Raw genomic sequence first — 20,824 nt, 5'->3', positions numbered from 1 at the left:
AAATTGATTTTTGAGCCAATTTTTTTTGTGGTATCTTCGTTTAGTGTATATTTGATGGATGAGACCTTACATTGAAGAGAAGAGTGATAGATTTGGAGTTGGCAAAAATTAGCGTGACAAAACTTCAAACGATCATAACTTTTGATAGAGAAGTCGGATTGAGACGCATAAAAAATGAAAGTTGTTCGAAACGAGGTAACAAGCACAAAAAAGGTGAACTCATGGTTTGACTGTCTAGGCCAGGAAGAGGAAGAAAAACATAACACAAAAAAGAAGTGCAACACGAGGACTTCCCAGGAGGTCACCCATCCTAGTACTACTCTCGCCCAAGCACGCTTAACTGCGGAGTTCTGATGGGATCCGGTGCATTAGTGCTGGTATGATCGCACCTGCCAAGCGTTGCGCGATCAATACCTATATGGGTTTGCAGGTGGGCTTCAGTTTCAAAATAGTTGGACCTCGAACGCGATAACTCGCTACACAACACTATTTCACGATCGTTTTTGTAGGTACTTTAAGATTTTTATTTAGAGCTCAGCAAATTGATTTTTGAGCCAATTTTTTTTGTGGTATCTTCGTTTAGTGTATATTTGATGGATGAGACCTTACATTGAAGAGAAGAGTGATAGATTTGGAGTTGGCAAAAATTAGCGTGACAAAACTTCAAACGATCATAACTTTTGATAGAGAAGTCGGATTGAGACGCATAAAAAATGAAAGTTGTTCGAAACGAGGTAACAAGCACAAAAAAGGTGAACTCATGGTTTGACTGTCTAGGCCAGGAAGAGGAAGAAAAACATAACACAAAAAAGAAGTGCAACACGAGGACTTCCCAGGAGGTCACCCATCCTAGTACTACTCTCGCCCAAGCACGCTTGACTGCGGAGTTCTGATGGGATCCGGTGCATTAGTGCTGGTATGATCGCACCTGCCAAGCGTTGCGCGATCAATACCTATATGGGTTTGCAGGTGGGCTTCAGTTTCAAAATAGTTGGACCTCGAACGCGATAACTCGCTCAAAAAAGGTGAACTCATGGTTTGACTGTCTAGGCCAGGAAGAGGAAGAAAAACATAACACAAAAAAGAAGTGCAACACGAGGACTTCCCAGGAGGTCACCCATCCTAGTACTACTCTCGCCCAAGCACGCTTAACTGCGGAGTTCTGATGGGATCCGGTGCATTAGTGCTGGTATGATCGCACCTGCCAAGCGTTGCGCGATCAATACCTATATGGGTTTGCAGGTGGGCTTCAGTTTCAAAATAGTTGGACCTCGAACGCGATAACTCGCTACACAACACTATTTCACGATCGTTTTTGTAGGTACTTTAAGATTTTTATTTAGAGCTCAGCAAATTGATTTTTGAGCCAATTTTTTTTGTGGTATCTTCGTTTAGTGTATATTTGATGGATGAGACCTTACATTGAAGAGAAGAGTGATAGATTTGGAGTTGGCAAAAATTAGCGTGACAAAACTTCAAACGATCATAACTTTTGATAGAGAAGTCGGATTGAGACGCATAAAAAATGAAAGTTGTTCGAAACGAGGTAACAAGCACAAAAAAGGTGAACTCATGGTTTGACTGTCTAGGCCAGGAAGAGGAAGAAAAACATAACACAAAAAAGAAGTGCAACACGAGGACTTCCCAGGAGGTCACCCATCCTAGTACTACTCTCGCCCAAGCACGCTTGACTGCGGAGTTCTGATGGGATCCGGTGCATTAGTGCTGGTATGATCGCACCTGCCAAGCGTTGCGCGATCAATACCTATATGGGTTTGCAGGTGGGCTTCAGTTTCAAAATAGTTGGACCTCGAACGCGATAACTCGCTACACAACACTATTTCACGATCGTTTTTGTAGGTACTTTAAGATTTTTATTTAGAGCTCAGCAAATTGATTTTTGAGCCAATTTTTTTTGTGGTATCTTCGTTTAGTGTATATTTGATGGATGAGACCTTACATTGAAGAGAAGAGTGATAGATTTGGAGTTGGCAAAAATTAGCGTGACAAAACTTCAAACGATCATAACTTTTGATAGAGAAGTCGGATTGAGACGCATAAAAAATGAAAGTTGTTCGAAACGAGGTAACAAGCACAAAAAAGGTGAACTCATGGTTTGACTGTCTAGGCCAGGAAGAGGAAGAAAAACATAACACAAAAAAGAAGTGCAACACGAGGACTTCCCAGGAGGTCACCCATCCTAGTACTACTCTCGCCCAAGCACGCTTGACTGCGGAGTTCTGATGGGATCCGGTGCATTAGTGCTGGTATGATCGCACCTGCCAAGCGTTGCGCGATCAATACCTATATGGGTTTGCAGGTGGGCTTCAGTTTCAAAATAGTTGGACCTCGAACGCGATAACTCGCTACACAACACTATTTCACGATCGTTTTTGTAGGTACTTTAAGATTTTTATTTAGAGCTCAGCAAATTGATTTTTGAGCCAATTTTTTTTGTGGTATCTTCGTTTAGTGTATATTTGATGGATGAGACCTTACATTGAAGAGAAGAGTGATAGATTTGGAGTTGGCAAAAATTAGCGTGACAAAACTTCAAACGATCATAACTTTTGATAGAGAAGTCGGATTGAGACGCATAAAAAATGAAAGTTGTTCGAAACGAGGTAACAAGCACAAAAAAGGTGAACTCATGGTTTGACTGTCTAGGCCAGGAAGAGGAAGAAAAACATAACACAAAAAAGAAGTGCAACACGAGGACTTCCCAGGAGGTCACCCATCCTAGTACTACTCTCGCCCAAGCACGCTTGACTGCGGAGTTCTGATGGGATCCGGTGCATTAGTGCTGGTATGATCGCACCTGCCAAGCGTTGCGCGATCAATACCTATATGGGTTTGCAGGTGGGCTTCAGTTTCAAAATAGTTGGACCTCGAACGCGATAACTCGCTACACAACACTATTTCACGATCGTTTTTGTAGGTACTTTAAGATTTTTATTTAGAGCTCAGCAAATTGATTTTTGAGCCAATTTTTTTTGTGGTATCTTCGTTTAGTGTATATTTGATGGATGAGACCTTACATTGAAGAGAAGAGTGATAGATTTGGAGTTGGCAAAAATTAGCGTGACAAAACTTCAAACGATCATAACTTTTGATAGAGAAGTCGGATTGAGACGCATAAAAAATGAAAGTTGTTCGAAACGAGGTAACAAGCACAAAAAAGGTGAACTCATGGTTTGACTGTCTAGGCCAGGAAGAGGAAGAAAAACATAACACAAAAAAGAAGTGCAACACGAGGACTTCCCAGGAGGTCACCCATCCTAGTACTACTCTCGCCCAAGCACGCTTGACTGCGGAGTTCTGATGGGATCCGGTGCATTAGTGCTGGTATGATCGCACCTGCCAAGCGTTGCGCGATCAATACCTATATGGGTTTGCAGGTGGGCTTCAGTTTCAAAATAGTTGGACCTCGAACGCGATAACTCGCTACACAACACTATTTCACGATCGTTTTTGTAGGTACTTTAAGATTTTTATTTAGAGCTCAGCAAATTGATTTTTGAGCCAATTTTTTTTGTGGTATCTTCGTTTAGTGTATATTTGATGGATGAGACCTTACATTGAAGAGAAGAGTGATAGATTTGGAGTTGGCAAAAATTAGCGTGACAAAACTTCAAACGATCATAACTTTTGATAGAGAAGTCGGATTGAGACGCATAAAAAATGAAAGTTGTTCGAAACGAGGTAACAAGCACAAAAAAGGTGAACTCATGGTTTGACTGTCTAGGCCAGGAAGAGGAAGAAAAACATAACACAAAAAAGAAGTGCAACACGAGGACTTCCCAGGAGGTCACCCATCCTAGTACTACTCTCGCCCAAGCACGCTTGACTGCGGAGTTCTGATGGGATCCGGTGCATTAGTGCTGGTATGATCGCACCTGCCAAGCGTTGCGCGATCAATACCTATATGGGTTTGCAGGTGGGCTTCAGTTTCAAAATAGTTGGACCTCGAACGCGATAACTCGCTACACAACACTATTTCACGATCGTTTTTGTAGGTACTTTAAGATTTTTATTTAGAGCTCAGCAAATTGATTTTTGAGCCAATTTTTTTTGTGGTATCTTCGTTTAGTGTATATTTGATGGATGAGACCTTACATTGAAGAGAAGAGTGATAGATTTGGAGTTGGCAAAAATTAGCGTGACAAAACTTCAAACGATCATAACTTTTGATAGAGAAGTCGGATTGAGACGCATAAAAAATGAAAGTTGTTCGAAACGAGGTAACAAGCACAAAAAAGGTGAACTCATGGTTTGACTGTCTAGGCCAGGAAGAGGAAGAAAAACATAACACAAAAAAGAAGTGCAACACGAGGACTTCCCAGGAGGTCACCCATCCTAGTACTACTCTCGCCCAAGCACGCTTGACTGCGGAGTTCTGATGGGATCCGGTGCATTAGTGCTGGTATGATCGCACCTGCCAAGCGTTGCGCGATCAATACCTATATGGGTTTGCAGGTGGGCTTCAGTTTCAAAATAGTTGGACCTCGAACGCGATAACTCGCTACACAACACTATTTCACGATCGTTTTTGTAGGTACTTTAAGATTTTTATTTAGAGCTCAGCAAATTGATTTTTGAGCCAATTTTTTTTGTGGTATCTTCGTTTAGTGTATATTTGATGGATGAGACCTTACATTGAAGAGAAGAGTGATAGATTTGGAGTTGGCAAAAATTAGCGTGACAAAACTTCAAACGATCATAACTTTTGATAGAGAAGTCGGATTGAGACGCATAAAAAATGAAAGTTGTTCGAAACGAGGTAACAAGCACAAAAAAGGTGAACTCATGGTTTGACTGTCTAGGCCAGGAAGAGGAAGAAAAACATAACACAAAAAAGAAGTGCAACACGAGGACTTCCCAGGAGGTCACCCATCCTAGTACTACTCTCGCCCAAGCACGCTTGACTGCGGAGTTCTGATGGGATCCGGTGCATTAGTGCTGGTATGATCGCACCTGCCAAGCGTTGCGCGATCAATACCTATATGGGTTTGCAGGTGGGCTTCAGTTTCAAAATAGTTGGACCTCGAACGCGATAACTCGCTACACAACACTATTTCACGATCGTTTTTGTAGGTACTTTAAGATTTTTATTTAGAGCTCAGCAAATTGATTTTTGAGCCAATTTTTTTTGTGGTATCTTCGTTTAGTGTATATTTGATGGATGAGACCTTACATTGAAGAGAAGAGTGATAGATTTGGAGTTGGCAAAAATTAGCGTGACAAAACTTCAAACGATCATAACTTTTGATAGAGAAGTCGGATTGAGACGCATAAAAAATGAAAGTTGTTCGAAACGAGGTAACAAGCACAAAAAAGGTGAACTCATGGTTTGACTGTCTAGGCCAGGAAGAGGAAGAAAAACATAACACAAAAAAGAAGTGCAACACGAGGACTTCCCAGGAGGTCACCCATCCTAGTACTACTCTCGCCCAAGCACGCTTGACTGCGGAGTTCTGATGGGATCCGGTGCATTAGTGCTGGTATGATCGCACCTGCCAAGCGTTGCGCGATCAATACCTATATGGGTTTGCAGGTGGGCTTCAGTTTCAAAATAGTTGGACCTCGAACGCGATAACTCGCTACACAACACTATTTCACGATCGTTTTTGTAGGTACTTTAAGATTTTTATTTAGAGCTCAGCAAATTGATTTTTGAGCCAATTTTTTTTGTGGTATCTTCGTTTAGTGTATATTTGATGGATGAGACCTTACATTGAAGAGAAGAGTGATAGATTTGGAGTTGGCAAAAATTAGCGTGACAAAACTTCAAACGATCATAACTTTTGATAGAGAAGTCGGATTGAGACGCATAAAAAATGAAAGTTGTTCGAAACGAGGTAACAAGCACAAAAAAGGTGAACTCATGGTTTGACTGTCTAGGCCAGGAAGAGGAAGAAAAACATAACACAAAAAAGAAGTGCAACACGAGGACTTCCCAGGAGGTCACCCATCCTAGTACTACTCTCGCCCAAGCACGCTTGACTGCGGAGTTCTGATGGGATCCGGTGCATTAGTGCTGGTATGATCGCACCTGCCAAGCGTTGCGCGATCAATACCTATATGGGTTTGCAGGTGGGCTTCAGTTTCAAAATAGTTGGACCTCGAACGCGATAACTCGCTACACAACACTATTTCACGATCGTTTTTGTAGGTACTTTAAGATTTTTATTTAGAGCTCAGCAAATTGATTTTTGAGCCAATTTTTTTTGTGGTATCTTCGTTTAGTGTATATTTGATGGATGAGACCTTACATTGAAGAGAAGAGTGATAGATTTGGAGTTGGCAAAAATTAGCGTGACAAAACTTCAAACGATCATAACTTTTGATAGAGAAGTCGGATTGAGACGCATAAAAAATGAAAGTTGTTCGAAACGAGGTAACAAGCACAAAAAAGGTGAACTCATGGTTTGACTGTCTAGGCCAGGAAGAGGAAGAAAAACATAACACAAAAAAGAAGTGCAACACGAGGACTTCCCAGGAGGTCACCCATCCTAGTACTACTCTCGCCCAAGCACGCTTGACTGCGGAGTTCTGATGGGATCCGGTGCATTAGTGCTGGTATGATCGCACCTGCCAAGCGTTGCGCGATCAATACCTATATGGGTTTGCAGGTGGGCTTCAGTTTCAAAATAGTTGGACCTCGAACGCGATAACTCGCTACACAACACTATTTCACGATCGTTTTTGTAGGTACTTTAAGATTTTTATTTAGAGCTCAGCAAATTGATTTTTGAGCCAATTTTTTTTGTGGTATCTTCGTTTAGTGTATATTTGATGGATGAGACCTTACATTGAAGAGAAGAGTGATAGATTTGGAGTTGGCAAAAATTAGCGTGACAAAACTTCAAACGATCATAACTTTTGATAGAGAAGTCGGATTGAGACGCATAAAAAATGAAAGTTGTTCGAAACGAGGTAACAAGCACAAAAAAGGTGAACTCATGGTTTGACTGTCTAGGCCAGGAAGAGGAAGAAAAACATAACACAAAAAAGAAGTGCAACACGAGGACTTCCCAGGAGGTCACCCATCCTAGTACTACTCTCGCCCAAGCACGCTTGACTGCGGAGTTCTGATGGGATCCGGTGCATTAGTGCTGGTATGATCGCACCTGCCAAGCGTTGCGCGATCAATACCTATATGGGTTTGCAGGTGGGCTTCAGTTTCAAAATAGTTGGACCTCGAACGCGATAACTCGCTACACAACACTATTTCACGATCGTTTTTGTAGGTACTTTAAGATTTTTATTTAGAGCTCAGCAAATTGATTTTTGAGCCAATTTTTTTTGTGGTATCTTCGTTTAGTGTATATTTGATGGATGAGACCTTACATTGAAGAGAAGAGTGATAGATTTGGAGTTGGCAAAAATTAGCGTGACAAAACTTCAAACGATCATAACTTTTGATAGAGAAGTCGGATTGAGACGCATAAAAAATGAAAGTTGTTCGAAACGAGGTAACAAGCACAAAAAAGGTGAACTCATGGTTTGACTGTCTAGGCCAGGAAGAGGAAGAAAAACATAACACAAAAAAGAAGTGCAACACGAGGACTTCCCAGGAGGTCACCCATCCTAGTACTACTCTCGCCCAAGCACGCTTGACTGCGGAGTTCTGATGGGATCCGGTGCATTAGTGCTGGTATGATCGCACCTGCCAAGCGTTGCGCGATCAATACCTATATGGGTTTGCAGGTGGGCTTCAGTTTCAAAATAGTTGGACCTCGAACGCGATAACTCGCTACACAACACTATTTCACGATCGTTTTTGTAGGTACTTTAAGATTTTTATTTAGAGCTCAGCAAATTGATTTTTGAGCCAATTTTTTTTGTGGTATCTTCGTTTAGTGTATATTTGATGGATGAGACCTTACATTGAAGAGAAGAGTGATAGATTTGGAGTTGGCAAAAATTAGCGTGACAAAACTTCAAACGATCATAACTTTTGATAGAGAAGTCGGATTGAGACGCATAAAAAATGAAAGTTGTTCGAAACGAGGTAACAAGCACAAAAAAGGTGAACTCATGGTTTGACTGTCTAGGCCAGGAAGAGGAAGAAAAACATAACACAAAAAAGAAGTGCAACACGAGGACTTCCCAGGAGGTCACCCATCCTAGTACTACTCTCGCCCAAGCACGCTTGACTGCGGAGTTCTGATGGGATCCGGTGCATTAGTGCTGGTATGATCGCACCTGCCAAGCGTTGCGCGATCAATACCTATATGGGTTTGCAGGTGGGCTTCAGTTTCAAAATAGTTGGACCTCGAACGCGATAACTCGCTACACAACACTATTTCACGATCGTTTTTGTAGGTACTTTAAGATTTTTATTTAGAGCTCAGCAAATTGATTTTTGAGCCAATTTTTTTTGTGGTATCTTCGTTTAGTGTATATTTGATGGATGAGACCTTACATTGAAGAGAAGAGTGATAGATTTGGAGTTGGCAAAAATTAGCGTGACAAAACTTCAAACGATCATAACTTTTGATAGAGAAGTCGGATTGAGACGCATAAAAAATGAAAGTTGTTCGAAACGAGGTAACAAGCACAAAAAAGGTGAACTCATGGTTTGACTGTCTAGGCCAGGAAGAGGAAGAAAAACATAACACAAAAAAGAAGTGCAACACGAGGACTTCCCAGGAGGTCACCCATCCTAGTACTACTCTCGCCCAAGCACGCTTGACTGCGGAGTTCTGATGGGATCCGGTGCATTAGTGCTGGTATGATCGCACCTGCCAAGCGTTGCGCGATCAATACCTATATGGGTTTGCAGGTGGGCTTCAGTTTCAAAATAGTTGGACCTCGAACGCGATAACTCGCTACACAACACTATTTCACGATCGTTTTTGTAGGTACTTTAAGATTTTTATTTAGAGCTCAGCAAATTGATTTTTGAGCCAATTTTTTTTGTGGTATCTTCGTTTAGTGTATATTTGATGGATGAGACCTTACATTGAAGAGAAGAGTGATAGATTTGGAGTTGGCAAAAATTAGCGTGACAAAACTTCAAACGATCATAACTTTTGATAGAGAAGTCGGATTGAGACGCATAAAAAATGAAAGTTGTTCGAAACGAGGTAACAAGCACAAAAAAGGTGAACTCATGGTTTGACTGTCTAGGCCAGGAAGAGGAAGAAAAACATAACACAAAAAAGAAGTGCAACACGAGGACTTCCCAGGAGGTCACCCATCCTAGTACTACTCTCGCCCAAGCACGCTTGACTGCGGAGTTCTGATGGGATCCGGTGCATTAGTGCTGGTATGATCGCACCTGCCAAGCGTTGCGCGATCAATACCTATATGGGTTTGCAGGTGGGCTTCAGTTTCAAAATAGTTGGACCTCGAACGCGATAACTCGCTACACAACACTATTTCACGATCGTTTTTGTAGGTACTTTAAGATTTTTATTTAGAGCTCAGCAAATTGATTTTTGAGCCAATTTTTTTTGTGGTATCTTCGTTTAGTGTATATTTGATGGATGAGACCTTACATTGAAGAGAAGAGTGATAGATTTGGAGTTGGCAAAAATTAGCGTGACAAAACTTCAAACGATCATAACTTTTGATAGAGAAGTCGGATTGAGACGCATAAAAAATGAAAGTTGTTCGAAACGAGGTAACAAGCACAAAAAAGGTGAACTCATGGTTTGACTGTCTAGGCCAGGAAGAGGAAGAAAAACATAACACAAAAAAGAAGTGCAACACGAGGACTTCCCAGGAGGTCACCCATCCTAGTACTACTCTCGCCCAAGCACGCTTGACTGCGGAGTTCTGATGGGATCCGGTGCATTAGTGCTGGTATGATCGCACCTGCCAAGCGTTGCGCGATCAATACCTATATGGGTTTGCAGGTGGGCTTCAGTTTCAAAATAGTTGGACCTCGAACGCGATAACTCGCTACACAACACTATTTCACGATCGTTTTTGTAGGTACTTTAAGATTTTTATTTAGAGCTCAGCAAATTGATTTTTGAGCCAATTTTTTTTGTGGTATCTTCGTTTAGTGTATATTTGATGGATGAGACCTTACATTGAAGAGAAGAGTGATAGATTTGGAGTTGGCAAAAATTAGCGTGACAAAACTTCAAACGATCATAACTTTTGATAGAGAAGTCGGATTGAGACGCATAAAAAATGAAAGTTGTTCGAAACGAGGTAACAAGCACAAAAAAGGTGAACTCATGGTTTGACTGTCTAGGCCAGGAAGAGGAAGAAAAACATAACACAAAAAAGAAGTGCAACACGAGGACTTCCCAGGAGGTCACCCATCCTAGTACTACTCTCGCCCAAGCACGCTTGACTGCGGAGTTCTGATGGGATCCGGTGCATTAGTGCTGGTATGATCGCACCTGCCAAGCGTTGCGCGATCAATACCTATATGGGTTTGCAGGTGGGCTTCAGTTTCAAAATAGTTGGACCTCGAACGCGATAACTCGCTACACAACACTATTTCACGATCGTTTTTGTAGGTACTTTAAGATTTTTATTTAGAGCTCAGCAAATTGATTTTTGAGCCAATTTTTTTTGTGGTATCTTCGTTTAGTGTATATTTGATGGATGAGACCTTACATTGAAGAGAAGAGTGATAGATTTGGAGTTGGCAAAAATTAGCGTGACAAAACTTCAAACGATCATAACTTTTGATAGAGAAGTCGGATTGAGACGCATAAAAAATGAAAGTTGTTCGAAACGAGGTAACAAGCACAAAAAAGGTGAACTCATGGTTTGACTGTCTAGGCCAGGAAGAGGAAGAAAAACATAACACAAAAAAGAAGTGCAACACGAGGACTTCCCAGGAGGTCACCCATCCTAGTACTACTCTCGCCCAAGCACGCTTGACTGCGGAGTTCTGATGGGATCCGGTGCATTAGTGCTGGTATGATCGCACCTGCCAAGCGTTGCGCGATCAATACCTATATGGGTTTGCAGGTGGGCTTCAGTTTCAAAATAGTTGGACCTCGAACGCGATAACTCGCTACACAACACTATTTCACGATCGTTTTTGTAGGTACTTTAAGATTTTTATTTAGAGCTCAGCAAATTGATTTTTGAGCCAATTTTTTTTGTGGTATCTTCGTTTAGTGTATATTTGATGGATGAGACCTTACATTGAAGAGAAGAGTGATAGATTTGGAGTTGGCAAAAATTAGCGTGACAAAACTTCAAACGATCATAACTTTTGATAGAGAAGTCGGATTGAGACGCATAAAAAATGAAAGTTGTTCGAAACGAGGTAACAAGCACAAAAAAGGTGAACTCATGGTTTGACTGTCTAGGCCAGGAAGAGGAAGAAAAACATAACACAAAAAAGAAGTGCAACACGAGGACTTCCCAGGAGGTCACCCATCCTAGTACTACTCTCGCCCAAGCACGCTTGACTGCGGAGTTCTGATGGGATCCGGTGCATTAGTGCTGGTATGATCGCACCTGCCAAGCGTTGCGCGATCAATACCTATATGGGTTTGCAGGTGGGCTTCAGTTTCAAAATAGTTGGACCTCGAACGCGATAACTCGCTACACAACACTATTTCACGATCGTTTTTGTAGGTACTTTAAGATTTTTATTTAGAGCTCAGCAAATTGATTTTTGAGCCAATTTTTTTTGTGGTATCTTCGTTTAGTGTATATTTGATGGATGAGACCTTACATTGAAGAGAAGAGTGATAGATTTGGAGTTGGCAAAAATTAGCGTGACAAAACTTCAAACGATCATAACTTTTGATAGAGAAGTCGGATTGAGACGCATAAAAAATGAAAGTTGTTCGAAACGAGGTAACAAGCACAAAAAAGGTGAACTCATGGTTTGACTGTCTAGGCCAGGAAGAGGAAGAAAAACATAACACAAAAAAGAAGTGCAACACGAGGACTTCCCAGGAGGTCACCCATCCTAGTACTACTCTCGCCCAAGCACGCTTGACTGCGGAGTTCTGATGGGATCCGGTGCATTAGTGCTGGTATGATCGCACCTGCCAAGCGTTGCGCGATCAATACCTATATGGGTTTGCAGGTGGGCTTCAGTTTCAAAATAGTTGGACCTCGAACGCGATAACTCGCTACACAACACTATTTCACGATCGTTTTTGTAGGTACTTTAAGATTTTTATTTAGAGCTCAGCAAATTGATTTTTGAGCCAATTTTTTTTGTGGTATCTTCGTTTAGTGTATATTTGATGGATGAGACCTTACATTGAAGAGAAGAGTGATAGATTTGGAGTTGGCAAAAATTAGCGTGACAAAACTTCAAACGATCATAACTTTTGATAGAGAAGTCGGATTGAGACGCATAAAAAATGAAAGTTGTTCGAAACGAGGTAACAAGCACAAAAAAGGTGAACTCATGGTTTGACTGTCTAGGCCAGGAAGAGGAAGAAAAACATAACACAAAAAAGAAGTGCAACACGAGGACTTCCCAGGAGGTCACCCATCCTAGTACTACTCTCGCCCAAGCACGCTTGACTGCGGAGTTCTGATGGGATCCGGTGCATTAGTGCTGGTATGATCGCACCTGCCAAGCGTTGCGCGATCAATACCTATATGGGTTTGCAGGTGGGCTTCAGTTTCAAAATAGTTGGACCTCGAACGCGATAACTCGCTACACAACACTATTTCACGATCGTTTTTGTAGGTACTTTAAGATTTTTATTTAGAGCTCAGCAAATTGATTTTTGAGCCAATTTTTTTTGTGGTATCTTCGTTTAGTGTATATTTGATGGATGAGACCTTACATTGAAGAGAAGAGTGATAGATTTGGAGTTGGCAAAAATTAGCGTGACAAAACTTCAAACGATCATAACTTTTGATAGAGAAGTCGGATTGAGACGCATAAAAAATGAAAGTTGTTCGAAACGAGGTAACAAGCACAAAAAAGGTGAACTCATGGTTTGACTGTCTAGGCCAGGAAGAGGAAGAAAAACATAACACAAAAAAGAAGTGCAACACGAGGACTTCCCAGGAGGTCACCCATCCTAGTACTACTCTCGCCCAAGCACGCTTGACTGCGGAGTTCTGATGGGATCCGGTGCATTAGTGCTGGTATGATCGCACCTGCCAAGCGTTGCGCGATCAATACCTATATGGGTTTGCAGGTGGGCTTCAGTTTCAAAATAGTTGGACCTCGAACGCGATAACTCGCTACACAACACTATTTCACGATCGTTTTTGTAGGTACTTTAAGATTTTTATTTAGAGCTCAGCAAATTGATTTTTGAGCCAATTTTTTTTGTGGTATCTTCGTTTAGTGTATATTTGATGGATGAGACCTTACATTGAAGAGAAGAGTGATAGATTTGGAGTTGGCAAAAATTAGCGTGACAAAACTTCAAACGATCATAACTTTTGATAGAGAAGTCGGATTGAGACGCATAAAAAATGAAAGTTGTTCGAAACGAGGTAACAAGCACAAAAAAGGTGAACTCATGGTTTGACTGTCTAGGCCAGGAAGAGGAAGAAAAACATAACACAAAAAAGAAGTGCAACACGAGGACTTCCCAGGAGGTCACCCATCCTAGTACTACTCTCGCCCAAGCACGCTTGACTGCGGAGTTCTGATGGGATCCGGTGCATTAGTGCTGGTATGATCGCACCTGCCAAGCGTTGCGCGATCAATACCTATATGGGTTTGCAGGTGGGCTTCAGTTTCAAAATAGTTGGACCTCGAACGCGATAACTCGCTACACAACACTATTTCACGATCGTTTTTGTAGGTACTTTAAGATTTTTATTTAGAGCTCAGCAAATTGATTTTTGAGCCAATTTTTTTTGTGGTATCTTCGTTTAGTGTATATTTGATGGATGAGACCTTACATTGAAGAGAAGAGTGATAGATTTGGAGTTGGCAAAAATTAGCGTGACAAAACTTCAAACGATCATAACTTTTGATAGAGAAGTCGGATTGAGACGCATAAAAAATGAAAGTTGTTCGAAACGAGGTAACAAGCACAAAAAAGGTGAACTCATGGTTTGACTGTCTAGGCCAGGAAGAGGAAGAAAAACATAACACAAAAAAGAAGTGCAACACGAGGACTTCCCAGGAGGTCACCCATCCTAGTACTACTCTCGCCCAAGCACGCTTGACTGCGGAGTTCTGATGGGATCCGGTGCATTAGTGCTGGTATGATCGCACCTGCCAAGCGTTGCGCGATCAATACCTATATGGGTTTGCAGGTGGGCTTCAGTTTCAAAATAGTTGGACCTCGAACGCGATAACTCGCTACACAACACTATTTCACGATCGTTTTTGTAGGTACTTTAAGATTTTTATTTAGAGCTCAGCAAATTGATTTTTGAGCCAATTTTTTTTGTGGTATCTTCGTTTAGTGTATATTTGATGGATGAGACCTTACATTGAAGAGAAGAGTGATAGATTTGGAGTTGGCAAAAATTAGCGTGACAAAACTTCAAACGATCATAACTTTTGATAGAGAAGTCGGATTGAGACGCATAAAAAATGAAAGTTGTTCGAAACGAGGTAACAAGCACAAAAAAGGTGAACTCATGGTTTGACTGTCTAGGCCAGGAAGAGGAAGAAAAACATAACACAAAAAAGAAGTGCAACACGAGGACTTCCCAGGAGGTCACCCATCCTAGTACTACTCTCGCCCAAGCACGCTTGACTGCGGAGTTCTGATGGGATCCGGTGCATTAGTGCTGGTATGATCGCACCTGCCAAGCGTTGCGCGATCAATACCTATATGGGTTTGCAGGTGGGCTTCAGTTTCAAAATAGTTGGACCTCGAACGCGATAACTCGCTACACAACACTATTTCACGATCGTTTTTGTAGGTACTTTAAGATTTTTATTTAGAGCTCAGCAAATTGATTTTTGAGCCAATTTTTTTTGTGGTATCTTCGTTTAGTGTATATTTGATGGATGAGACCTTACATTGAAGAGAAGAGTGATAGATTTGGAGTTGGCAAAAATTAGCGTGACAAAACTTCAAACGATCATAACTTTTGATAGAGAAGTCGGATTGAGACGCATAAAAAATGAAAGTTGTTCGAAACGAGGTAACAAGCACAAAAAAGGTGAACTCATGGTTTGACTGTCTAGGCCAGGAAGAGGAAGAAAAACATAACACAAAAAAGAAGTGCAACACGAGGACTTCCCAGGAGGTCACCCATCCTAGTACTACTCTCGCCCAAGCACGCTTGACTGCGGAGTTCTGATGGGATCCGGTGCATTAGTGCTGGTATGATCGCACCTGCCAAGCGTTGCGCGATCAATACCTATATGGGTTTGCAGGTGGGCTTCAGTTTCAAAATAGTTGGACCTCGAACGCGATAACTCGCTACACAACACTATTTCACGATCGTTTTTGTAGGTACTTTAAGATTTTTATTTAGAGCTCAGCAAATTGATTTTTGAGCCAATTTTTTTTGTGGTATCTTCGTTTAGTGTATATTTGATGGATGAGACCTTACATTGAAGAGAAGAGTGATAGATTTGGAGTTGGCAAAAATTAGCGTGACAAAACTTCAAACGATCATAACTTTTGATAGAGAAGTCGGATTGAGACGCATAAAAAATGAAAGTTGTTCGAAACGAGGTAACAAGCACAAAAAAGGTGAACTCATGGTTTGACTGTCTAGGCCAGGAAGAGGAAGAAAAACATAACACAAAAAAGAAGTGCAACACGAGGACTTCCCAGGAGGTCACCCATCCTAGTACTACTCTCGCCCAAGCACGCTTGACTGCGGAGTTCTGATGGGATCCGGTGCATTAGTGCTGGTATGATCGCACCTGCCAAGCGTTGCGCGATCAATACCTATATGGGTTTGCAGGTGGGCTTCAGTTTCAAAATAGTTGGACCTCGAACGCGATAACTCGCTACACAACACTATTTCACGATCGTTTTTGTAGGTACTTTAAGATTTTTATTTAGAGCTCAGCAAATTGATTTTTGAGCCAATTTTTTTTGTGGTATCTTCGTTTAGTGTATATTTGATGGATGAGACCTTACATTGAAGAGAAGAGTGATAGATTTGGAGTTGGCAAAAATTAGCGTGACAAAACTTCAAACGATCATAACTTTTGATAGAGAAGTCGGATTGAGACGCATAAAAAATGAAAGTTGTTCGAAACGAGGTAACAAGCACAAAAAAGGTGAACTCATGGTTTGACTGTCTAGGCCAGGAAGAGGAAGAAAAACATAACACAAAAAAGAAGTGCAACACGAGGACTTCCCAGGAGGTCACCCATCCTAGTACTACTCTCGCCCAAGCACGCTTGACTGCGGAGTTCTGATGGGATCCGGTGCATTAGTGCTGGTATGATCGCACCTGCCAAGCGTTGCGCGATCAATACCTATATGGGTTTGCAGGTGGGCTTCAGTTTCAAAATAGTTGGACCTCGAACGCGATAACTCGCTACACAACACTATTTCACGATCGTTTTTGTAGGTACTTTAAGATTTTTATTTAGAGCTCAGCAAATTGATTTTTGAGCCAATTTTTTTTGTGGTATCTTCGTTTAGTGTATATTTGATGGATGAGACCTTACATTGAAGAGAAGAGTGATAGATTTGGAGTTGGCAAAAATTAGCGTGACAAAACTTCAAACGATCATAACTTTTGATAGAGAAGTCGGATTGAGACGCATAAAAAATGAAAGTTGTTCGAAACGAGGTAACAAGCACAAAAAAGGTGAACTCATGGTTTGACTGTCTAGGCCAGGAAGAGGAAGAAAAACATAACACAAAAAAGAAGTGCAACACGAGGACTTCCCAGGAGGTCACCCATCCTAGTACTACTCTCGCCCAAGCACGCTTGACTGCGGAGTTCTGATGGGATCCGGTGCATTAGTGCTGGTATGATCGCACCTGCCAAGCGTTGCGCGATCAATACCTATATGGGTTTGCAGGTGGGCTTCAGTTTCAAAATAGTTGGACCTCGAACGCGATAACTCGCTACACAACACTATTTCACGATCGTTTTTGTAGGTACTTTAAGATTTTTATTTAGAGCTCAGCAAATTGATTTTTGAGCCAATTTTTTTTGTGGTATCTTCGTTTAGTGTATATTTGATGGATGAGACCTTACATTGAAGAGAAGAGTGATAGATTTGGAGTTGGCAAAAATTAGCGTGACAAAACTTCAAACGATCATAACTTTTGATAGAGAAGTCGGATTGAGACGCATAAAAAATGAAAGTTGTTCGAAACGAGGTAACAAGCACAAAAAAGGTGAACTCATGGTTTGACTGTCTAGGCCAGGAAGAGGAAGAAAAACATAACACAAAAAAGAAGTGCAACACGAGGACTTCCCAGGAGGTCACCCATCCTAGTACTACTCTCGCCCAAGCACGCTTGACTGCGGAGTTCTGATGGGATCCGGTGCATTAGTGCTGGTATGATCGCACCTGCCAAGCGTTGCGCGATCAATACCTATATGGGTTTGCAGGTGGGCTTCAGTTTCAAAATAGTTGGACCTCGAACGCGATAACTCGCTACACAACACTATTTCACGATCGTTTTTGTAGGTACTTTAAGATTTTTATTTAGAGCTCAGCAAATTGATTTTTGAGCCAATTTTTTTTGTGGTATCTTCGTTTAGTGTATATTTGATGGATGAGACCTTACATTGAAGAGAAGAGTGATAGATTTGGAGTTGGCAAAAATTAGCGTGACAAAACTTCAAACGATCATAACTTTTGATAGAGAAGTCGGATTGAGACGCATAAAAAATGAAAGTTGTTCGAAACGAGGTAACAAGCACAAAAAAGGTGAACTCATGGTTTGACTGTCTAGGCCAGGAAGAGGAAGAAAAACATAACACAAAAAAGAAGTGCAACACGAGGACTTCCCAGGAGGTCACCCATCCTAGTACTACTCTCGCCCAAGCACGCTTGACTGCGGAGTTCTGATGGGATCCGGTGCATTAGTGCTGGTATGATCGCACCTGCCAAGCGTTGCGCGATCAATACCTATATGGGTTTGCAGGTGGGCTTCAGTTTCAAAATAGTTGGACCTCGAACGCGATAACTCGCTACACAACACTATTTCACGATCGTTTTTGTAGGTACTTTAAGATTTTTATTTAGAGCTCAGCAAATTGATTTTTGAGCCAATTTTTTTTGTGGTATCTTCGTTTAGTGTATATTTGATGGATGAGACCTTACATTGAAGAGAAGAGTGATAGATTTGGAGTTGGCAAAAATTAGCGTGACAAAACTTCAAACGATCATAACTTTTGATAGAGAAGTCGGATTGAGACGCATAAAAAATGAAAGTTGTTCGAAACGAGGTAACAAGCACAAAAAAGGTGAACTCATGGTTTGACTGTCTAGGCCAGGAAGAGGAAGAAAAACATAACACAAAAAAGAAGTGCAACACGAGGACTTCCCAGGAGGTCACCCATCCTAGTACTACTCTCGCCCAAGCACGCTTGACTGCGGAGTTCTGATGGGATCCGGTGCATTAGTGCTGGTATGATCGCACCTGCCAAGCGTTGCGCGATCAATACCTATATGGGTTTGCAGGTGGGCTTCAGTTTCAAAATAGTTGGACCTCGAACGCGATAACTCGCTACACAACACTATTTCACGATCGTTTTTGTAGGTACTTTAAGATTTTTATTTAGAGCTCAGCAAATTGATTTTTGAGCCAATTTTTTTTGTGGTATCTTCGTTTAGTGTATATTTGATGGATGAGACCTTACATTGAAGAGAAGAGTGATAGATTTGGAGTTGGCAAAAATTAGCGTGACAAAACTTCAAACGATCATAACTTTTGATAGAGAAGTCGGATTGAGACGCATAAAAAATGAAAGTTGTTCGAAACGAGGTAACAAGCACAAAAAAGGTGAACTCATGGTTTGACTGTCTAGGCCAGGAAGAGGAAGAAAAACATAACACAAAAAAGAAGTGCAACACGAGGACTTCCCAGGAGGTCACCCATCCTAGTACTACTCTCGCCCAAGCACGCTTGACTGCGGAGTTCTGATGGGATCCGGTGCATTAGTGCTGGTATGATCGCACCTGCCAAGCGTTGCGCGATCAATACCTATATGGGTTTGCAGGTGGGCTTCAGTTTCAAAATAGTTGGACCTCGAACGCGATAACTCGCTACACAACACTATTTCACGATCGTTTTTGTAGGTACTTTAAGATTTTTATTTAGAGCTCAGCAAATTGATTTTTGAGCCAATTTTTTTTGTGGTATCTTCGTTTAGTGTATATTTGATGGATGAGACCTTACATTGAAGAGAAGAGTGATAGATTTGGAGTTGGCAAAAATTAGCGTGACAAAACTTCAAACGATCATAACTTTTGATAGAGAAGTCGGATTGAGACGCATAAAAAATGAAAGTTGTTCGAAACGAGGTAACAAGCACAAAAAAGGTGAACTCATGGTTTGACTGTCTAGGCCAGGAAGAGGAAGAAAAACATAACACAAAAAAGAAGTGCAACACGAGGACTTCCCAGGAGGTCACCCATCCTAGTACTACTCTCGCCCAAGCACGCTTGACTGCGGAGTTCTGATGGGATCCGGTGCATTAGTGCTGGTATGATCGCACCTGCCAAGCGTTGCGCGATCAATACCTATATGGGTTTGCAGGTGGGCTTCAGTTTCAAAATAGTTGGACCTCGAACGCGATAACTCGCTACACAACACTATTTCACGATCGTTTTTGTAGGTACTTTAAGATTTTTATTTAGAGCTCAGCAAATTGATTTTTGAGCCAATTTTTTTTGTGGTATCTTCGTTTAGTGTATATTTGATGGATGAGACCTTACATTGAAGAGAAGAGTGATAGATTTGGAGTTGGCAAAAATTAGCGTGACAAAACTTCAAACGATCATAACTTTTGATAGAGAAGTCGGATTGAGACGCATAAAAAATGAAAGTTGTTCGAAACGAGGTAACAAGCACAAAAAAGGTGAACTCATGGTTTGACTGTCTAGGCCAGGAAGAGGAAGAAAAACATAACACAAAAAAGAAGTGCAACACGAGGACTTCCCAGGAGGTCACCCATCCTAGTACTACTCTCGCCCAAGCACGCTTGACTGCGGAGTTCTGATGGGATCCGGTGCATTAGTGCTGGTATGATCGCACCTGCCAAGCGTTGCGCGATCAATACCTATATGGGTTTGCAGGTGGGCTTCAGTTTCAAAATAGTTGGACCTCGAACGCGATAACTCGCTACACAACACTATTTCACGATCGTTTTTGTAGGTACTTTAAGATTTTTATTTAGAGCTCAGCAAATTGATTTTTGAGCCAATTTTTTTTGTGGTATCTTCGTTTAGTGTATATTTGATGGATGAGACCTTACATTGAAGAGAAGAGTGATAGATTTGGAGTTGGCAAAAATTAGCGTGACAAAACTTCAAACGATCATAACTTTTGATAGAGAAGTCGGATTGAGACGCATAAAAAATGAAAGTTGTTCGAAACGAGGTAACAAGCACAAAAAAGGTGAACTCATGGTTTGACTGTCTAGGCCAGGAAGAGGAAGAAAAACATAACACAAAAAAGAAGTGCAACACGAGGACTTCCCAGGAGGTCACCCATCCTAGTACTACTCTCGCCCAAGCACGCTTGACTGCGGAGTTCTGATGGGATCCGGTGCATTAGTGCTGGTATGATCGCACCTGCCAAGCGTTGCGCGATCAATACCTATATGGGTTTGCAGGTGGGCTTCAGTTTCAAAATAGTTGGACCTCGAACGCGATAACTCGCTACACAACACTATTTCACGATCGTTTTTGTAGGTACTTTAAGATTTTTATTTAGAGCTCAGCAAATTGATTTTTGAGCCAATTTTTTTTGTGGTATCTTCGTTTAGTGTATATTTGATGGATGAGACCTTA

General features: G+C 41.4%; 39 non-coding genes across 39 annotated transcripts; all 39 read right to left on the bottom strand.

Annotated features, from left to right (window-relative positions):
• Positions 1-272: 272 nt before the first annotated feature.
• Positions 273-391, bottom strand: LOC150024337 (5S ribosomal RNA). Its single transcript, XR_016516699.1, has one exon. It is a non-coding gene; the product is annotated as a 5S ribosomal RNA (ribosomal RNA).
• A 420-nt stretch (positions 392-811) lies between these two features.
• On the bottom strand, positions 812-930 carry LOC150024336 (5S ribosomal RNA). The gene has a single exon (XR_016516873.1). It is a non-coding gene; the product is annotated as a 5S ribosomal RNA (ribosomal RNA).
• Positions 931-1,084: 154 nt separating this feature from the next.
• LOC150024335 (5S ribosomal RNA) lies at positions 1,085-1,203 on the bottom strand. Its single transcript, XR_016516698.1, has one exon. It is a non-coding gene; the product is annotated as a 5S ribosomal RNA (ribosomal RNA).
• Positions 1,204-1,623: 420 nt separating this feature from the next.
• Positions 1,624-1,742, bottom strand: LOC150024334 (5S ribosomal RNA). Its single transcript, XR_016516872.1, has one exon. It is a non-coding gene; the product is annotated as a 5S ribosomal RNA (ribosomal RNA).
• Positions 1,743-2,162: 420 nt separating this feature from the next.
• On the bottom strand, positions 2,163-2,281 carry LOC150024333 (5S ribosomal RNA). The gene has a single exon (XR_016516870.1). It is a non-coding gene; the product is annotated as a 5S ribosomal RNA (ribosomal RNA).
• Positions 2,282-2,701: 420 nt separating this feature from the next.
• On the bottom strand, positions 2,702-2,820 carry LOC150024332 (5S ribosomal RNA). The gene has a single exon (XR_016516869.1). It is a non-coding gene; the product is annotated as a 5S ribosomal RNA (ribosomal RNA).
• Positions 2,821-3,240: 420 nt separating this feature from the next.
• On the bottom strand, positions 3,241-3,359 carry LOC150024331 (5S ribosomal RNA). Its single transcript, XR_016516868.1, has one exon. It is a non-coding gene; the product is annotated as a 5S ribosomal RNA (ribosomal RNA).
• A 420-nt stretch (positions 3,360-3,779) lies between these two features.
• Positions 3,780-3,898, bottom strand: LOC150024330 (5S ribosomal RNA). The gene has a single exon (XR_016516867.1). It is a non-coding gene; the product is annotated as a 5S ribosomal RNA (ribosomal RNA).
• A 420-nt stretch (positions 3,899-4,318) lies between these two features.
• On the bottom strand, positions 4,319-4,437 carry LOC150024329 (5S ribosomal RNA). The gene has a single exon (XR_016516866.1). It is a non-coding gene; the product is annotated as a 5S ribosomal RNA (ribosomal RNA).
• A 420-nt stretch (positions 4,438-4,857) lies between these two features.
• LOC150024328 (5S ribosomal RNA) lies at positions 4,858-4,976 on the bottom strand. Its single transcript, XR_016516865.1, has one exon. It is a non-coding gene; the product is annotated as a 5S ribosomal RNA (ribosomal RNA).
• Positions 4,977-5,396: 420 nt separating this feature from the next.
• Positions 5,397-5,515, bottom strand: LOC150024327 (5S ribosomal RNA). The gene has a single exon (XR_016516864.1). It is a non-coding gene; the product is annotated as a 5S ribosomal RNA (ribosomal RNA).
• Positions 5,516-5,935: 420 nt separating this feature from the next.
• LOC150024326 (5S ribosomal RNA) lies at positions 5,936-6,054 on the bottom strand. Its single transcript, XR_016516863.1, has one exon. It is a non-coding gene; the product is annotated as a 5S ribosomal RNA (ribosomal RNA).
• A 420-nt stretch (positions 6,055-6,474) lies between these two features.
• On the bottom strand, positions 6,475-6,593 carry LOC150024325 (5S ribosomal RNA). Its single transcript, XR_016516862.1, has one exon. It is a non-coding gene; the product is annotated as a 5S ribosomal RNA (ribosomal RNA).
• Positions 6,594-7,013: 420 nt separating this feature from the next.
• LOC150024324 (5S ribosomal RNA) lies at positions 7,014-7,132 on the bottom strand. Its single transcript, XR_016516861.1, has one exon. It is a non-coding gene; the product is annotated as a 5S ribosomal RNA (ribosomal RNA).
• A 420-nt stretch (positions 7,133-7,552) lies between these two features.
• LOC150024323 (5S ribosomal RNA) lies at positions 7,553-7,671 on the bottom strand. Its single transcript, XR_016516859.1, has one exon. It is a non-coding gene; the product is annotated as a 5S ribosomal RNA (ribosomal RNA).
• Positions 7,672-8,091: 420 nt separating this feature from the next.
• On the bottom strand, positions 8,092-8,210 carry LOC150024322 (5S ribosomal RNA). The gene has a single exon (XR_016516858.1). It is a non-coding gene; the product is annotated as a 5S ribosomal RNA (ribosomal RNA).
• Positions 8,211-8,630: 420 nt separating this feature from the next.
• On the bottom strand, positions 8,631-8,749 carry LOC150024321 (5S ribosomal RNA). Its single transcript, XR_016516857.1, has one exon. It is a non-coding gene; the product is annotated as a 5S ribosomal RNA (ribosomal RNA).
• Positions 8,750-9,169: 420 nt separating this feature from the next.
• Positions 9,170-9,288, bottom strand: LOC150024320 (5S ribosomal RNA). The gene has a single exon (XR_016516856.1). It is a non-coding gene; the product is annotated as a 5S ribosomal RNA (ribosomal RNA).
• Positions 9,289-9,708: 420 nt separating this feature from the next.
• LOC150024319 (5S ribosomal RNA) lies at positions 9,709-9,827 on the bottom strand. Its single transcript, XR_016516855.1, has one exon. It is a non-coding gene; the product is annotated as a 5S ribosomal RNA (ribosomal RNA).
• A 420-nt stretch (positions 9,828-10,247) lies between these two features.
• Positions 10,248-10,366, bottom strand: LOC150024318 (5S ribosomal RNA). The gene has a single exon (XR_016516854.1). It is a non-coding gene; the product is annotated as a 5S ribosomal RNA (ribosomal RNA).
• Positions 10,367-10,786: 420 nt separating this feature from the next.
• Positions 10,787-10,905, bottom strand: LOC150024317 (5S ribosomal RNA). The gene has a single exon (XR_016516853.1). It is a non-coding gene; the product is annotated as a 5S ribosomal RNA (ribosomal RNA).
• A 420-nt stretch (positions 10,906-11,325) lies between these two features.
• Positions 11,326-11,444, bottom strand: LOC150024316 (5S ribosomal RNA). The gene has a single exon (XR_016516852.1). It is a non-coding gene; the product is annotated as a 5S ribosomal RNA (ribosomal RNA).
• Positions 11,445-11,864: 420 nt separating this feature from the next.
• On the bottom strand, positions 11,865-11,983 carry LOC150024315 (5S ribosomal RNA). The gene has a single exon (XR_016516851.1). It is a non-coding gene; the product is annotated as a 5S ribosomal RNA (ribosomal RNA).
• A 420-nt stretch (positions 11,984-12,403) lies between these two features.
• LOC150024314 (5S ribosomal RNA) lies at positions 12,404-12,522 on the bottom strand. The gene has a single exon (XR_016516850.1). It is a non-coding gene; the product is annotated as a 5S ribosomal RNA (ribosomal RNA).
• A 420-nt stretch (positions 12,523-12,942) lies between these two features.
• Positions 12,943-13,061, bottom strand: LOC150024313 (5S ribosomal RNA). The gene has a single exon (XR_016516848.1). It is a non-coding gene; the product is annotated as a 5S ribosomal RNA (ribosomal RNA).
• A 420-nt stretch (positions 13,062-13,481) lies between these two features.
• On the bottom strand, positions 13,482-13,600 carry LOC150024312 (5S ribosomal RNA). The gene has a single exon (XR_016516847.1). It is a non-coding gene; the product is annotated as a 5S ribosomal RNA (ribosomal RNA).
• A 420-nt stretch (positions 13,601-14,020) lies between these two features.
• On the bottom strand, positions 14,021-14,139 carry LOC150024311 (5S ribosomal RNA). Its single transcript, XR_016516846.1, has one exon. It is a non-coding gene; the product is annotated as a 5S ribosomal RNA (ribosomal RNA).
• A 420-nt stretch (positions 14,140-14,559) lies between these two features.
• LOC150024310 (5S ribosomal RNA) lies at positions 14,560-14,678 on the bottom strand. The gene has a single exon (XR_016516845.1). It is a non-coding gene; the product is annotated as a 5S ribosomal RNA (ribosomal RNA).
• A 420-nt stretch (positions 14,679-15,098) lies between these two features.
• Positions 15,099-15,217, bottom strand: LOC150024309 (5S ribosomal RNA). Its single transcript, XR_016516844.1, has one exon. It is a non-coding gene; the product is annotated as a 5S ribosomal RNA (ribosomal RNA).
• A 420-nt stretch (positions 15,218-15,637) lies between these two features.
• Positions 15,638-15,756, bottom strand: LOC150024308 (5S ribosomal RNA). Its single transcript, XR_016516843.1, has one exon. It is a non-coding gene; the product is annotated as a 5S ribosomal RNA (ribosomal RNA).
• A 420-nt stretch (positions 15,757-16,176) lies between these two features.
• LOC150024307 (5S ribosomal RNA) lies at positions 16,177-16,295 on the bottom strand. The gene has a single exon (XR_016516842.1). It is a non-coding gene; the product is annotated as a 5S ribosomal RNA (ribosomal RNA).
• Positions 16,296-16,715: 420 nt separating this feature from the next.
• Positions 16,716-16,834, bottom strand: LOC150024306 (5S ribosomal RNA). The gene has a single exon (XR_016516841.1). It is a non-coding gene; the product is annotated as a 5S ribosomal RNA (ribosomal RNA).
• Positions 16,835-17,254: 420 nt separating this feature from the next.
• Positions 17,255-17,373, bottom strand: LOC150024305 (5S ribosomal RNA). The gene has a single exon (XR_016516840.1). It is a non-coding gene; the product is annotated as a 5S ribosomal RNA (ribosomal RNA).
• Positions 17,374-17,793: 420 nt separating this feature from the next.
• On the bottom strand, positions 17,794-17,912 carry LOC150024304 (5S ribosomal RNA). The gene has a single exon (XR_016516839.1). It is a non-coding gene; the product is annotated as a 5S ribosomal RNA (ribosomal RNA).
• Positions 17,913-18,332: 420 nt separating this feature from the next.
• On the bottom strand, positions 18,333-18,451 carry LOC150024303 (5S ribosomal RNA). The gene has a single exon (XR_016516836.1). It is a non-coding gene; the product is annotated as a 5S ribosomal RNA (ribosomal RNA).
• A 420-nt stretch (positions 18,452-18,871) lies between these two features.
• Positions 18,872-18,990, bottom strand: LOC150024302 (5S ribosomal RNA). Its single transcript, XR_016516835.1, has one exon. It is a non-coding gene; the product is annotated as a 5S ribosomal RNA (ribosomal RNA).
• A 420-nt stretch (positions 18,991-19,410) lies between these two features.
• Positions 19,411-19,529, bottom strand: LOC150024301 (5S ribosomal RNA). Its single transcript, XR_016516834.1, has one exon. It is a non-coding gene; the product is annotated as a 5S ribosomal RNA (ribosomal RNA).
• Positions 19,530-19,949: 420 nt separating this feature from the next.
• On the bottom strand, positions 19,950-20,068 carry LOC150024300 (5S ribosomal RNA). The gene has a single exon (XR_016516833.1). It is a non-coding gene; the product is annotated as a 5S ribosomal RNA (ribosomal RNA).
• Positions 20,069-20,488: 420 nt separating this feature from the next.
• LOC150024299 (5S ribosomal RNA) lies at positions 20,489-20,607 on the bottom strand. Its single transcript, XR_016516832.1, has one exon. It is a non-coding gene; the product is annotated as a 5S ribosomal RNA (ribosomal RNA).
• Between the last annotated feature and the right edge of the window lie 217 nt (positions 20,608-20,824).

The sequence above is a fragment of the Phaseolus vulgaris genome, chromosome 10, assembly GCF_051622355.1.
Source record: "Phaseolus vulgaris cultivar YP4 chromosome 10, ASM5162235v1, whole genome shotgun sequence".
Classification (NCBI taxonomy): domain Eukaryota; kingdom Viridiplantae; phylum Streptophyta; class Magnoliopsida; order Fabales; family Fabaceae; genus Phaseolus; species Phaseolus vulgaris.
Note: the sequence above shows the minus strand (reverse complement) of the source record. Positions and strands in the feature narration are given on the sequence as shown.